Below are 16,838 nucleotides of genomic sequence, written 5' to 3'. Positions count from 1 at the left end.
TAAAAACATATAATAATAAAAGATCAAAAAGATTAAAACCCAGTAAAAACAACGACAATCAAAATAAGAAAAACCCAAGGATCAAGGTCAACCCATTTGTTGAAACAGCCAGGTCTTAAGTCCTGACGGAAGGAGTGGAGATCAGGCGCCGTCTGAAGCTCGGTGGGTAACTCGTTCCAGAGGACAGGAGTGCCCACGGAGAACGCTCTACCCCTGGATGTTGCCAGCTGGCATTGCCTGGCCGACGGTACCCTGAGGAGGGCAGCCCTGTGAGATCAAACAGGACAGTGGGAGGCAGGTAGGAGATGGTCCTGCAAATACCCCGGACCTAAGTCATGTAGGGCTTTAAAGGTGAGTACCAGCACTTTGAAGCAGATCCGGAGGACCACTGGTAGCCAGCTCACGTAGAAGAGGGGTTACACGAGAGTAATGGGGAGCTCCCGTAACCACCCACGCGGCCACATTCTGAACCAGTTGGAGCCTCCGGGTGCACCTCAAGGGCAGCCCCATGTAGAGGGAGTTGCAATAATCCAAACGAGAAGTAACCAGGGCATGAGTGACCATGTGGAGGGCATCTCTGTCTAGGAAAGGGCGCAACTGGTGCACCAGGCGAACCTGGCCGAAGGCCCCCCTGGTCACGGCCGTAAGATGGTCTTCCAAAGACAGCCGGGAATCCAGGAGGACACCCAAGTTGCAGGCCCTCTTAACGGGAGGAAGCACTTCCCCCCCCCCATCGAAAGTGATGGAACTTCTAGAACACGAGACGCCAGCATCCATAGCCACTCAGTCTTGGAAGAGTTGAGTCTTAGCCTGTTCCTACCCATCCAGGCCTGGGTGGCCCGGGGTAGAGATATATAACTGTATCATCAGCATATTAATGATACTTCACCCCGAAGCCATGAATCATCTCACCCAGCGGCTTCATATAGATGTTAAAGAGTAGGGGGGAGAGAACCGACCCCTGAGGCACCCCACAAGTTAGGGGCCTTGGGGTGGACCTCTGCCCCCCCGCCCATACAAACTGCGAATGACCTGAGAGGTAGGAGGAGAACCACTGTAAAACAGTGCCTCCTACCCCCAATCCCCCAAGTCGCTGCAGTAAGATACTATGGTTGATGGTATCGAAAGCCACTGAGAGGTCAAGTAGGACCAGGATGGAGGAACAACCTCCATCCTGGGCCCGCCAGAGATCATTTACCAGAGTGACCAATGCTGTTTCCGTGCTGTGCCCATGCCAGAACCCCGATTGGTATGGGTCTAGGAAATCCGTTTCCTCCAGGAACTGTGGGAGCTGTTGCGCCACCATGGACTCAACAACCTTCGCAATAAAGTGAAGTTGGAGACCGGCCGGTAGTTATTAAGTGAGTCTGGATCCAAGGCCGGCTTCTTGAGGAGGGGTTGAACCACCGCCTCCTTAAGGGAGGCGGGGACGACCCCCTCCCTCAGAGAAGTATTGACAATAGCCTGGATCCAGTCTCCAGTCACCTCCCGGGCAGCTGAAACAAGCCAGGAGGGACACGGATCCAGCAAGCATGTGGAGGCATCCAGTCTACCCACAATCCTGTCCACTTCATCCACGGAAACAGGGTCAAACTCAACCCAGATACTACTCCCAAGACTTGCCCCAGTCTCCTGGATGGATTCTGCCCAGTCAGAGTCCAGACCGATCTGGATCGGAGCGATTTTATCTTGCAGAAACTGAACAAAATCCTCAGATCTGCCCTGTAAGGGATTTTCCCTCACTCCCTGACTGAGGAGAGAGCGGGTCACTCTAAACAGGGCTGCTGGACGATTTTCTGCAGATGTAATGAGAGCGGCGAAATGATGTGGCTTCCATTGCCACAAGATAAGACCTAATATAGGTTCTTAACTGTGTTCGATCAGATTCAGATCGGGAGGACCTCCAACACTCCTCTAGGCGTCTTTTCCGACGCTTCATTTCCCAGAGCTCGGTGGAGAACCAAAGAGCCACCCGGGATCTGCGTCGGATCAGAGGCTGCAAAGGTGCGATTCAGTCCAAGGCCCCGGCAGCCGCCCATTCCCAGGATTCTATCAGTGCCTCAGTCGAATCGCGGGATTGGGAAGCAGGGAATGTCCCAAGCTCCGTCAGGAATCTCTCAGGAGCCATCAGGCACCTGGGGTGGAACCATTTTACTGGTTCTGCCTCCCAGCGGTGGGGATTGGCGGATTGAAAGTCCAATCTAAGGAAGGAATAGTCGGTCCATGACAGGGGGGCAATAGACAGATCCCCCCTACCCTGGCCATTTATCCACTGCCCAGAGAGAAAAACCAGGTCAAGTGTGTGTCCACCCCTATGAGTTGGGCCCTGAACAACCTGAGTCAGGTCCATGGCCGCCATGGAGGCCATGAATTCCTGCGCCATCTCAGATGTCTCGCCGATCGATTTTGTGCTACTACTACACATTTGTGATGTCCATGGGGCACTCTGAGCTTGCTTGTTTGGTTGTAAATGTTTCATTTACACCCACAAGCTCAGAGAATGAAACTTTACCCTCCTGAGCTACAGATATTCACCACTATTGTAATGTTTCATTACCCAGCTATGTAGCACTAATGATGCTACCTAGTCAGGTTATAAAATGTCTGGGGGGGAAAGTTCAGAGGACTCCACAGTTCAATCCTTAGTTATGTATATTCTCTTCTATTGGTATTTCACATTTCAGTTTAGTTGTCAGTTCAGAAAAATAAAGCTCTCTCTAAAAATTACATTTTATTTTGGAGATACAACCATAAAAACTCTGAATGCCAAATTTGCTGATTAATTCTTCAGAATATTTACATTGCAAATGCCAAAATTTTACAATATTCTTTTGTAAAAGTTACTGCTTCTGTTGTAAAAAAAACCAGAACCTTATAGAAAAATGTCAAATTGTGTTATTGTTATGTCTTTACTTTCCAATTCGAAAACTCAATTAGTGATTTTTTTTAAAAAAAATGTAATAAATTGGCAGTAGAATAAGCAGCCAAATTTCACTGAACAGATGTCAAATAGCCTTTAGCATCACACTAGTTAGCATGCTAAAATTGCGTGTCATGGATTGAATGCATTAGCCGAAGTGTTAACCTGCTTTGATTTAATTGTTTGTTGACAATTGATTTCCTAGTGCCAGCTATAAGCAACAAATCACAGATGCTTGTTCAAAAAAAAAAAAAAAAAAAAAAACCAACCCACAATTATTCACAGTTCTTACATGAATACATAACTCTGCTTTATAATGAGTCTATGCTATACATTGATCCACTTAGTATTTTGTATATTATAGCAGGCAAGAGCTCTTGGAATATTAGAGACAAGAGATGACAAATAATGGTTATAAATGAGCAGCCTGCCCGCCCCCCAAAATAAAAAATAAAAATGCATAATATATTCTATCCTGACCCTTTATAAAACCCAATAATAAGACTGATTTAATTTGGGCTATGATTTATTCTCATTCAACGTTTCCCAACTATTCCACATTAGTAGCTCCATCCAATCTGATCTACAACTTGCAACAAATATAACCAGAAATGTTTGGACTCTGCACACTGGGCACTTTTGGGGATATCCATTTGCTCACATTAATTGAACCAAGAATGTGTGCCTTTCTGGCCTTTCTCACAACACCAAGGGTCCAATATTGGTTGCAAACAGTTGCCTTGCCTTCCTCTCTAATAAATGGAAAAATCGAGGCATTTTTTTCCCCTTTAAATCATGCTATCTATGGAGATTCTCAATCATCCAAGGTCATGGTTGTCCCGAAGGTGCTGTTCATAAGGCAACTGAACTTTCTTGGTTTTTTTTTTTTCCCTTTAAAACATTTTACTTCTCATCCAAGAAGCTTCTTTGGTTCATGTTATTTCCAGTTTTGCCAGGAATGCCTTGCTGCACGTCATCAAAATCTAAACTCGCAAAAATGTTCAATTTCTTCTTGCCTCATATAAAAGGTAAAGGTTCCCCTCACACATATATGCTAGTCGTTCCTGACTCTAGGGGGCGGTGCTCATCTCCATTTCAAAGCCAAAGAGCCAGCGCTGTCCGAAGACATCTCCGTGGTCATGTGGCCGGCATGACTAAACGCCAAAGGCACAGGGAACGCTATTACCTTCCCACCAAAGGTAGTCCCTATTTTTCTACTTGCATTTTTACATGTTTTCGAACTGCTAGGTTGGCAGAAGCTGAGACAAGTAACGGGAGCTCACCCTATTAAGCGACACTAGGGATTTGAACCGCTGAACTGCTGACCTTTCAATTTACAATCTCAGCGTCTTAGCCACTGAACCACTGTGTCTCATATACACTATACGTATACTCATAGTCTCAAATACAGTATACATATACTTAAGTCTCATATACAGTATAGCAATAGCAATTAGGCTTATATACCACTTTATAGTGCTTTGCAGCCCTCTCTAAGTGATTTACAGAGTCAGCTTATTGCCCCCAAGTATATTCATGTTTTTAAAATATCTCCTTAATGTTAAAAGTTTAATGAATTGGGCTAAAATGAAATGTTGTTTTCATGACTTATGGTTTAAACTGTTAGCATTTTTTTCTTAAGTTTAACAGATGTTATTTTTCAGTTAACTCCACCGATTAACATAAAATAACCATTTTGATTCTATTGATTCATTTTCAAAATGATTAGATCTGAAGAAATGATAAATTGATTCTTAAATATTCTTGTAGACAATGCTGAAATATATCATGTGAAGCCTAGTGGGTATTTTGAAGATTATTTCAAGAATTCTAAGAGCTGTGCTAGTCTTTTTTTCCTTGAACGTCCATTATAGAGTTGCACAAGCTCTCTATAAATAGCATTTGTGTTTGTCAACTTTCACAGTTTTCACTGCAGCCTAGGGCAGTTTCTTTTAAACTTCCAGTCCAAGCCTCTTTGAACATTGCTTTATCTTTTATCTCATGTGATAAAAATATTTAAATTATAGAAACAAAGCTAACAATGTTCATCATACTGACCAACTAACTGGGCTTTTTTAATGAAGAAATACATTTGCAACTTAAATCCTTCAGTATATTAGAATTGTGGTTGAACTGTTGTAGGTCCCATTGATATTTCTGGCCTCATTATTATTCCTAACTAATATCAAAGAAAATTTGGCCTGAGTATAGAATATAAGAAAGAAAACTGGATATAGAAAGAAGAGGTTTCTTTGCTTTTCCCAAAGCCACTAATTTATTTATTTATACAAAAGTATTAGTTTTCCTTATTCTCACTCCTAAAAAACATTAATATTATTTAAAAGGGAGGAAAAATGCATACAGGGAATTCCTAAATCAAGGCTCCTAGCTCAGTTTTAGACAGGTTATTTATTGAAATATGTATACATTTTAAAAATAATTTCCTATTGATGAAAACAGGGCACAGAATGCTATATCTTTCTCCACCTTGTGATGCACAACTGCAGCAAACTGGGTGTTTGTATGTATTGAGTACTTTATAATCCAAATGGGGACATTTTGCCAATTTGCTAATAAGGAGCTCTCCATTTGTGGGCCTTAAGAATAAGGGGGGAGGGAAGTAGCCCAAAAGCTCATCCCCATTGGACTGTCACTGTTCATGACAGCCTTCATTGAAATAATGAGGGGGAAAAACATATTTTTCCCCTCATTGTTTACTTCACATATACTTCACATATTCCCTGTGATTCTCTCTCCTCACATTCCTTTGTTTTGTTCTCCCACAACCAGTGATTGGATTCAGCCGGTTCGGGTTGGTTCGGGCGAACCAGTAGTTAAATTGCTGGCTGGCTCCACCCCACCCACCCCTTCCAGGAGTCCCCATTTGTCCAATTTTGGCTCCCAGGTTAGTGCAGGGAAGCCTCCTAGGCCCAAAACGGGGTGTGAGGGGATGTGGCACGGCCCCTCATGACCCATTTTCAATCCCAGGAGGCTGCAGGAAGGCCTACTAGGCCCAAAACGGGGCACGCGGGGTGGTGTATCCCCCCCATGGCCCATTTTTTCTTTCAGGGGGGTTCAGGAGGCCAAATGCTGCCTGTCACACCCCCTGGTCATGCCCACAATGGCCACACCCACCTAGCCAATCATTAGGGCAGAGAATTGGTTGTTAAATTATTTGAATCCCACCACTGCCCACAACCCAACATTAAATCAAGCTAGCCAATCAGAGAGGAGAGAAAAGTCCTTACTGGCAATAGACAGAAATTCTTCTCCTTCGCAGCCAACAACGTAGTCTTTATGCAGCCTGTCAAAAACCTTCATGGCCAATTTGTTGACTCTTCAGTCATAAGCTATGAGAGATAGAATAAGACAAATCTATGTTAGTCTGAAAAAAGAAAGACTTTCCTTTTTCATTCTGTTCATCTGGAACCAAGTTAACTGAGAAAGAAGAAAGCAATTAGTAACAATACATGAGCTGGTCTAGCTTAGGTCTTTCCCTTCTCTGTAGCAGCCCTTACCTGAGATAAAGGTGTAACTTTTGAAACACCTGCCTTAACATCTTCTCTGTAGTCCTGCTGTGGCTTATGGATTCTGCCAAAACCTGATTGGGGATCTTTTTTTTTTTTTTTTTTTTTATTTTTTATTGAAAAGGTTTTCAAATACAAATTTTTCCCCCTTTTTCCCCCCCCTCCCCCCCTCCCTAACCCCCCCTCCCCCACCCTTCCCCCCCTGTGACTTCTTCGTAACAAAAAAAAACCCTAATTCATAACAGATTACTTACTCCCTCCTCAAAATACTGACCTTTACTTACTAAAAGTATTATAAATCCCCCTTTATCCATACATTTCAGAAAAGAAGAAGAGAAAAAAAAAACAAAACAAAAAAAAAACAAACACATTATACTATAACTATTATAAAATAACTCTAATTTAGCATAATAGTGTTTTATATCTATGCATTATTGCAACAATTCAAAACCACCTTCCACTTTAAAACTATACAATAAGTCCTACTTTAATAACATTTCAAAGCGGGCTCCCCATAAAATCTAATTTAACATTTATTCCACTCTATCCATTTCCTCCACTCCCCTAAATGTATCACTTAAAAATCCCTTTTCTTAAACTAATCAGTCTGTAGCTAGCTTATTCACCCACTGTCTTACAAATTTACCATACACAACAATTCTTGATATCTTTAATTCACTGCCCACACTACTTAAAAATATATATATATATATATTCCATTATATCTAAATAAAAAAAAGAAAAGACAATAACTTTAAATTTATAGTCCATATAATATCTTCTTGAAGTCTTTCCACTGGATTGTTAAAACCAACATCCATAATAGGGTGACATAGCTTGCGGATGCAACAGTTTATTCAAGATCTCCAATCATATCTGCCCCCATCAGTAGTAAACATCTTCTTATATATATAAAAGTAAAAACAACCACCCGAGTGACATTATAATTGTATTCCATATAATAATAATTGTGGGTTTCATCAGGATTATTAATTTCCATCATCGTATTGGGTAACAACCCGATCTTCTGCATGTCCCAATGTGATTCTCTTGCCTTATAATTCAAGATAATTATAATATATTTATCAACACAAAAAGAAGTTTCAAAATAGATAATTCAAAACCATCAATTTGAGGCTCTTTCCATGTCCCAAGATTACGGCAATGCAGAGATCTGCCACTATCCTCAGGATGATATTGACCAATATGTCGCCTCCTCTATGTTTTCACATAATCATTCATATTTTAAAATCACTGGCTTCACTGTTGCTTGGGTTAGAAATTTCTATTTTTGTACAACCTATTTCTTTTTTTGTTTTCTTTTTGTGGGTTTGACCTCCATCCTAATTTTTTGTGTCTCGCATTTCTTTTTTATCCCTTGTATATCCTCTAATTGGTTTCCATGCTTGTCCTTGCCTTGATAAGTCATCACATTAAAATCAGATGGCACTTCTCTCAAATTTGTAGATAATCCAGCTGGGGTATCCGATAAATCCAAAGGCAATTTATCTGGTACAGTCTCTGTCTTTAGTTCCAGCTCCTTCTGCTTATCCTGTATTATATCTGAAGACGTTAAATTCATTTTCAACCTATTTTGATAAAATTCTTCCGCCCTTTCAACAGTATTTAACTGGTATCTTTCTCCTTGATATCTCAATATAATACCAACTGGAACGTCCCACCGGAATTGAATATTTCTCCTTTTTAACTCAGACACCAGAAAGCCAAATTTCTTCCTTTCCATTAATATCTTAGGTGGGAGTTCCTTGTAAATCCAAATCTTTCTTCCATACAATTGCAAATTAGAATTGAAGGAATTTTGCACAATTTTATTCCTAATTTCTTTATCTGAAAAATAGATTACCACATCTCTAGGCAATTGCCTTTGCTTGGCAGTCCAAGAGTTTATTCGATAAGCTCTGTCAATCCTACAAAACACTTCCTCAGGTTGAATCTTTAAAATCCCAGCTAGAAATTCAGAAGATATTTTCCTTAAGTCATCTCTGTTATTTTCCTGCAAACCTCTAAGTCTTATTGCATATTCTGTGAAATTATATTGTATCTTTAGAACCTCTTTTTGAATCCTCTGTTCCAGATAGTCTACATTACCAGACTTTTGGTCAGCATCCATTTTAAATTTTTCTTCTGAACTATAATCCTGAATATTTAACAAATCATTTTCAATTTTTTGAAATCTATTGTCCAATTTATCTTGAATTTCATCCATTTTTGACTCTAGTAAATTAGTATTTGTATCCAACCGAATCATGAATTCTGGCAATTTTAAAATTTTTTGCTGCAAAAAGTCAAACTTGGATTTCACCAATTCCTTAGTTTCCTGCTTAAATTTTTCAAGTTGCTGATTCACAATCTCATCCCTTCTTTCAATCTCCTCTAAGAGAAATTCTATTATATTAAAATCAGGTTTCTGGGACTGAAGAGTTAAAACATATTGCTTTAAATTCTTGGTGGGGGAATCCCCCCCACCTATTTGTTTGTCTGACTTCACAAACCTCAGTGCCATGTTTCCGCCTAAGCAGGCTTTGTTAGAAGAAGAAAAAAAAAAAAAAAAAAAACAAGACAAAAGACTTCCAGCCAGCAACACTCAAGCCTCCAGGGAAAAAAGAGAAAAACAAAAACAGGAGCGGAGTTTTGTCTACAAATGTAGCCAGTGGTATTTATTCCGCTACATTGTAATAATAAAAAACGGAAGAACTTTCCCTCTCAAACTCTTCTCCAGCCGCGGCAGACGCCATTTTAAAAAGAAACTTTTTTCCTCTTTCTCTTCCTCTATTCTCTTAAGTAATTTTTAAAAGATAAGTAAAATACTTGCACTTCAGTATTACAGGTCCAGCTCACATTTTCTTTGAGTAATCTGTCAAATTCGCAAGCTTGCTTTTGACGCCTGGCTCTGCATTAGCAGAGGTCTCCCAAAGCCCGGAGCAACGGCTGGGGATATGGGGCATCTCATCCGCTCCATCCCAAAAGTAAAAGAAAAACTTTTGGGACTCTGCAGAGAGTTCTACCCACCCCTGCCGGCTCTATCTCCGTTTCCTCATGGGAACGGAGTTTTTTCGAGCCGCCGTTCCGTTGTGAAGGCGGCTCTAACAGGCAGTGGAAGCTGACGATCCCTAAGGAACGTCTGGCGGCGGCCAGCAGCAAACAGGAAGTCCTGATTGGGGATCTTGATAAAAGCTAAATTGAATTTCACCTTTAAATTTAATGGAAATTTGGTTCAATAAAACTGGTTGATCACCTCTTCTTCATTTATCTGACATGCAGTATTCTTAGTTGTGGGTTAACAGAGTCATAAAAGTAATATAATTCCAAGTTACCATGCAATACTTAGCCTTCTATTAGCCTCTGGACTCTAACAATATTAAGAGGTGGATGGTTCAGTCCCCTTTTTTTCATATTCAAATTTTCAAACAACCCACTCAAGAAGCTGATAGAAATGTCATAGGGAAGATACAACTTTAATACTAACAAGAGTGTCAATTAGGTAGGATAATAAATAATAGCAAACCTGTCTCTCTTCAAGACATTAAAATAACATTTATTTATAAAATTCCCTCCCACTGACAAATTTATAAACTAAGTAAGGTGATGCAAATTAACTGTGAATGTTAATAATTACCCTGGTGGCAAACACTAGGCAAAATATATATATATAATCTATGATAGGTTCTGAAAAGTGTGCATGCATGGCTAAGTGTATAATCAAATTAATGCTTTGTTGAGCTTTAACAATTTAAATATAGAATTTAAATATAGAATGTTCTAGGAACTCCCCCACATATACACAAACATTGGTTTTCATCGAAGAATGTTTGAAAGTTCTGAATTCCCTTCATTAATTCTGCAGTACAATAACATTAAAATTTCTCACAGTGTTTGTTTTCAATATTTATATATATTGCTTCTCAGTTTCAATTTCTTATGTCATCATTATCTCTTAGTTAAAATAATGCTGCATGATTGGGAGCATTTTTTAAGCCAGAAAAGGAGAGGAGAAAAGTAGCAAGTTGAAGAAAAGCAGTTGAAGTAATAAAATAAACAAGAGCGCTAGTTTATGAATTTGTAATAGACTGTTGCATGAATAATTGCTGTTAGCTCATACAAGCGAGAGGCGCATTGGGAGCCTAGAGGTTTGTAAAGATAAAAGTCAGTCCAGACTGGAGTGCCCTATAAATAAATAAATTCCTAGGGTGCAACAACAACTTAGCTGACTGTTTTAACATCTTATGAGAATTGTTATTGCATTATTGTTATTAATATTATAATATGCAGTGTGGATGTATGTGCACGCACCTGTATAATTAGGACTTGTGTAGAGGCACCATTGTACCCTCAAGCATTTCTTCAGTGACCACTAGATTTCTGCCCTTTATGATATCTTGGTAGAAATTGTTATAAAGAAGGAGAACACACAAAATGAAGCACTGGCCTCTTTTAGCAAGTTTTTGTGGCTGAGAGTGGACTCTCATTTGAGCATCTTAAACCTTACATGTTCAGTCATCATTTTAAAGATATTTCCTCATCTAAAAAGAGAAACAGAATGGCCAACTGTGGGCAAAATGAGTGACTTCTGACTTTCTGCCAGCTTCCCCATTGTTGGAAGCTTGCAGAGTGCACTGGAAATCTTTCCTTTCCTTTCCTTTCCTTTCCTTTCCTTTCCTTTCCTTTCCTTTCCTTTCCTTTCCTTTCCTTTCCTTTCCTTTCTTTTCCTTTCCTTCCTTTTCTTTCCCTTCCCTTCCCTTCCCTTCCCTTCCCTTCCCGTAGAAAAGGGAGAGGCACATGAGAAAAAAAAAGAGAACAAAATTATCAAAATCTGGTTGTTTGCCTTTTTCTTTTTCTTTTGACAGTCTCAAAACAAAAGTTAATATCCCTAGAGTTGAAGATGAAGAGTGATATGGATCACTGGGCTGGGAAAAAAAGAACACAAAGTGAAATGTTTGAATAGCATTTCATCTTTGGGGGTACATAAATAGTTAATTGACTAAGCATCAGCTGACAAAATAAAATCTCCAGAGGTGTTAGGTTTTATGACAGCCAGAAATTCAATACCTCATCTGCTTTTTTCTACAGGAGCTATGCAGCAACTTCTAACTAAAACAAAAGTGAATTAGGGAGATCAGGTAGATCTTTTCTTCCTTAAATAAACCAGTAATAGATTTATTCAGTAAGAATATTACTTTCATATGAGAGAGAGATCAGGGAACCTAGGCAATTTTAAAATTAATTTAATTCATTTAATATGACAGATGAGGTAGAAGAGAAGGTGCTAGAAGATGTATTCTTCAGGCCTGCAACTTCAGATTCAACCTCTGTTACAAGGAACAATTTGAAACAATGTAAGAGCTTTTTCTGAGGCCCTGATTAATATATAATATGGTTCACATAGACATATATATAATCAAATATATGGCCTACATTTCCCATATTTGCAATCTTGGAGTATCCTTTGACTATGATTGTTGAAAATGGACTATTCAGCATTCCCTCCATCCTATCTGAGTCATGAAAAGCCTTCCGCAAGCTTCCCTTAAAGGATGTGCAATGAAGCCATCCCATTTTTCAGTCCTTCCCTCAAAAAGAAATATTATGCCACCCAGAGTTACTTTGAGGTAAGATGGGTGGCCTATAAATGTATAGATAAATAAATAATTAAATAGATAGATAGATAGATAGATAGATAGATGATAGATAGATAGATGATAGATAGATAGATAGATAGATAGATAGATAGATAGATAGATAGATAGATAGATACCGTGTTTCCCTAAAACTAGGACCTGTCCGGATAATAAGCCCAATTGGGCTTTCGAGCACATGCGCTAAAATACCCCCCTGAAAAATACCCCCCCCAATACTTAGACACATACGCAGCTGCTGCGCAAACGACAGCGACGGCAGTACGTTCAGCTCCCTGAATCTGGCTTGCTGATCTCGGCTGATGAGGGGGAGTGGCAGATGGGGAGGGGTGGAGAAGCGAGACGCATGGAGCGAGACAGGGCTCCCCTTGCTGTCTCTTCTCACCCCTCGCCAGGCATGGCAGGAGCTGGAAGTCAGGTACGACACACATCTCGCTTCTCCGCCGTGTCAGCAATGAAAAACATGCCACAATTGCTGGAGGCAGCGACCTGAGCAGCACCAGCGAAGCAGATGGTCGGCGCTCTGGCACTGGTCCCTCTGCCGCAGGCTGAGTTTTAGGGGCCTCCTGCACCTCAAAAATAACAAGACCCCCGATAATAAAGCCAAGGCCATATTTCGGGGAATCAAAAGAAAATAATACCCTGTCTTATTTTGGGGGAAACAAACAAACCCCTTGGCCACTGAAAGGTGTGTAGCCCTGCCTTACCAAAGTTGTACTTTATGACACATTTTTTTTAGGGAAGCCTTTGGTTTCTTTTTCTGTCTCTGAAAGACCTTCTGGTGACTTCTGGAATAACTGTAAAATATAACCGTATTCTTTCATTAATTTCCTGTACCTTAAAAGAGATAATAATCACAATAATGTTATCTGAGGAAAATAAAGCCTGGAAAAACATTTGCTTTACACTTAATGCCAATAGCAGTATATGGTGAGATGCCTTATCATTGTTCTTATAGTGAGGTGATTTTATTTGATTAGGGGGTTGGACTAGAATACCTCCAAGGTTCCTTCCAACTCTGTTATTCTGTTCTTTCAAAGTAACTTACTGTTTTGTTTTGTCTTATTTGCAAATTCTGTTTCAAAATACGTATTGATTTCAGAAACTCTTAATGAGAATGTCATATATATTCAATTAGCTCTATTCACAAGTATTCTTAATAATATAACTTACTTCTGTGGTCTTATTAATGATCTCTCATGTATATTTGTGCATGTTAATCTTTCTGACATTAAGAGCTTGGAACCAATAATTGTGTCTGGCCAAGGTAATTTAAAATAAAAGAGCAAAATCTATTGTTGGGATAAGAGCCTTGGTGGCGCAGCAGACTAAAAGTCCTGTTAAGTAGCACCAGCTGCCTGCAATTACTGCAAGTTCGAATCTCACCAGGCTCAAGGTTGACTCAGCCTTCCATCCTTTCGAGGTAGGTAAAATGAGGACCCGTATTGTTGGGGCAATAAGCTGACTTTATATAAAAAAGAATACCGCTTAGGGGGAGCCAAAAGCCCTACTAAGCAGGTATATACCTTGGTAGCCTTGGTAGAGCCTTGGTAGTACAGTGGTCTAAAGCACCCTGTTATTAAGACCAGCTGCCTGCAATTACTGCAGGTTCGAATTTTGCCAGGCTCAAGGTTGACTCAGCCTCCCACCCTTTCTAAGGTAGGTAAATTGAGGACCCAGTTGTGGGGGCAATAAGCTGACTTTGTATAAATATACAAAAGGATGAAGGCTATCGCTTAGCACATTGTAAGCCACCCTGAGTCTCCGGAGAAGGGCGGCATATAAATCAAATTAATATATATACACACAAAAGTATGAAGGCTATTGCTTAACGCATTGTAAGCCGCCCTGAGTCTCTGGAGAAGGGCGGCATATAAATCGAACCAATAAATAAATTAATATAATATAATATAATATAATATAATATAATATAATATAATATAATATAATATAATATAATATAATATAATATCCAGTTTCCTGAATGGCTTTTCATATTTCATAGTTTGGATTTAGAAGAAAAATAAAGATTAAAAAAAATGACACTTTTCACTAAGCAAATGTTGATATCAAAAGAGTTGTCATTTTGAGGTGTCTCGTCCTCTTTTTCTCGGTTTAATTATTTACTGCTTCAGAGTAAAGAAGCATTTCTGCACCAAACAGGCACTTTCCACTCTGAATGAAATGTGATTTATTCATGATCGAAGATGGAGCCGTGTCACAAAGCAAAGAGGAGCCAAGAACATGGAAATTAGTTCCTTGTTTCTGAATGAAGATCATCCTATTAAAAATGATAATATATGCACCACTGTAATAACTAGGGAACTGCCTTGAGAACCAGGCTAATCCATATTTATAAAGCTGCTTCTACTTTTCTGTTATGTATTTAATGAACATTTGAATTATATAAAATTACTCTGCAATGCCCAAATTCTTGACAGTTGCATCTGTATTTTTATTGTTATTTATACATTGCAATCAATACGCCAATTTAGAAAATATAAGATGGTAAATCACTAGGCTTTGTTGGAATGTTTTCCTTATATGTTACAATACGTTTAAATTAAGGGCTGATGAAATATTGTATAGGCAGTGGTAAAGCAGTTGTATAGAAGGAAAAAGCTGGCTAGAAACAAATGTGCATATCAAATGTGCATATCAAGTAAAAAAAGACATATATGCATACAAAAACATATGTGTAATAAAAACAAAATGCCCATTTAAGGAGCCATCTGTTTTGACTCTAGATAAAGAAACATTTGTTTGCAATAAGCTAAAATAGTCAATTCTATTAATAACAGTTGGCTAAATCTTTAAGCTACAATCCTGTAAAAAGGGAGGTAGATGAGCAGGCCATCAGAATCACTATGTTGACAACTGGATTGAATAAATATATAGGTAGTCCTTAACTTACAACAGTTTGTTTAGTGACCATTCAAAGTTACAACAGCACTGAAAAATGTGACTTATGACCGTTTTTCACAGTTATGACCTTTGCAGCATCCCCATGACCATGTAATCAAAATTCAGATGCTTGGCAACTGGTTCACATTGATGACCATTGCAATATCCAAAAGTCACATGATCACTTTTTACGACCTTCTCACAAGCAAAGTCAATGGGAAAGCCAAATTCACTTAACAACCAGGTTACTAACTGCAGTGATTCACTTAATAACTGTGGCAATAAGGTCGTAAAACAGGGCAAAATTCACTTAACAAATGTCTCACTTAACGACAGAAATTTGTGGCTCAATTGTGTTTGAAAGTTGAGGACTACCAGTTATTTCTTTGACTTCCGCTATCCTCTGGCATGTTTTATTGGATTTGTGTTTGGCACAAGCTGCAGTGCTTGAGTGGCATAGGAGGCTAATGCCTCCTAAGGCAGCATTTAACATCCAGCTGCCTGCAATTACTGCAAGTTCAATTCTCCCCAGGCTCAAGATCGACTCAGCCTTCCATCCTTTCTAAGGTGGGTAAATTGTGGACCCAGTTTGTGGGGGCAATAAGCTGACTTTGTATAAATATACAAAAGTATGAAGGCTATTGCTTAACGTATTGTAAGCCGCCCTGAGTCTCCGGAGTAGGGCGGCATATGAATCAAATTTAAAAATAAAAAAAAAATCCATTCAGTTTGTTCCTTAACAGAACAGAACAACAGTGTTAGAAGGGACCTTGGAGGTCTTCTAGTCCAACCTCTTGCTCAGGCAGAAAACCCTATAAACCCAGTAAAAATGTGTGTGTGTGTGTGTGTGTGTGTGTGTGTGTGGGCCTTCCCCAATGGGCAGCAGAGTGTTTGCTGGCTGCCAGAAAAAAAGCCTAGAAACTAGTGGATTGTGATTTCACTGAACTAGGGCTGCATAAAAATCTTGGTTTACGTAGGAAGAACCTGGCTAAAGATATAGATATATAGATATATAGATATATCTATGAGAGAGAGAGGGAGGGAGGGAGGGAGAGAGAAAGAGAGGGAGAGCAACTTGTAGTCCCAGGCAACCTGTGGTTTTAGTGGAGTTCCAGAGAGAGTTTAAAGACCCTGAGGGTCTTGTGGGCATTTTAGTTGAGGGTTTAGTTGCAGCCCAGAATAGGCAGGGGATGGAGGCTTTGGGATGAATTGCTCCTATGCTGCCCCTTACTAAGCATCAATACTAGGGTGCCTCTTGGTTTCCCAAGGAGCAGCAGAAGTAAAGGGCCTGAAGAGACCCATGGAGCACCATAGGAGGAAGGTGAAGAACAAATCTGACTAGACAAGAATGAGAAGCATATCTGGGATCATCCCACGGCAATAAGAATAGCAAAATGTACTCATTTCTTCATACTTATTGCTTCCACCATAACTAACGGATGATAGATAGATAGATAGATAGATAGATAGATAGATAGATAGATAGATAGGAAGGAAGGAAGGAAGGAAGGAAGGATGGATGGAAAGACAGACGGATAAACAGACAGACAGACAGACAACTGACATTTTTTTACTGTGGGCACACTGGCACACATTAAAAATGAAATTTTGTTGCCTGCTGTCAAAAATGTACACATACATAACACACATATATACATGCTATACACATACATATATACATATACATATATATGTTTTCTGAGGTTTTCGCGGGTGTTTGTATGTAGGTCTTTGGTTATTCGGGTTTTCTGCCGCGTAAAATCCAATTTTATGTGGGGGGAAACCCGAATAACCAAAGACCTACATACACACACATATACATACATACATACA

The 16,838-nt window shown here is 39.5% G+C and overlaps 1 long non-coding RNA gene across 3 annotated transcripts in view; it reads right to left on the bottom strand.

Moving 5' to 3' along the window:
- The window catches only part of LOC117673918 (uncharacterized), a 99,868-nt gene that overhangs the window by 11,950 nt on the left and 71,080 nt on the right, over positions 1-16,838 (bottom strand). For 2 of the 3 annotated variants that reach the window (XR_004593610.3, XR_004593609.3), the window contains one exon: positions 6,169-6,270. This is a non-coding gene — a long non-coding RNA (uncharacterized LOC117673918). Of the gene's footprint in view, positions 1-6,168; positions 6,271-12,808; positions 12,899-16,838 lie in introns of all 3 variants that reach the window. The other variant, XR_004593606.3, reaches the window with a different exon arrangement.

Source organism: Pantherophis guttatus, chromosome 2, assembly GCF_059756535.1.
Source record: "Pantherophis guttatus breed Tessera chromosome 2, ASM5975653v1, whole genome shotgun sequence".
NCBI lineage: Eukaryota > Metazoa > Chordata > Lepidosauria > Squamata > Colubridae > Pantherophis > Pantherophis guttatus.
Note: the sequence above shows the minus strand (reverse complement) of the source record. Positions and strands in the feature narration are given on the sequence as shown.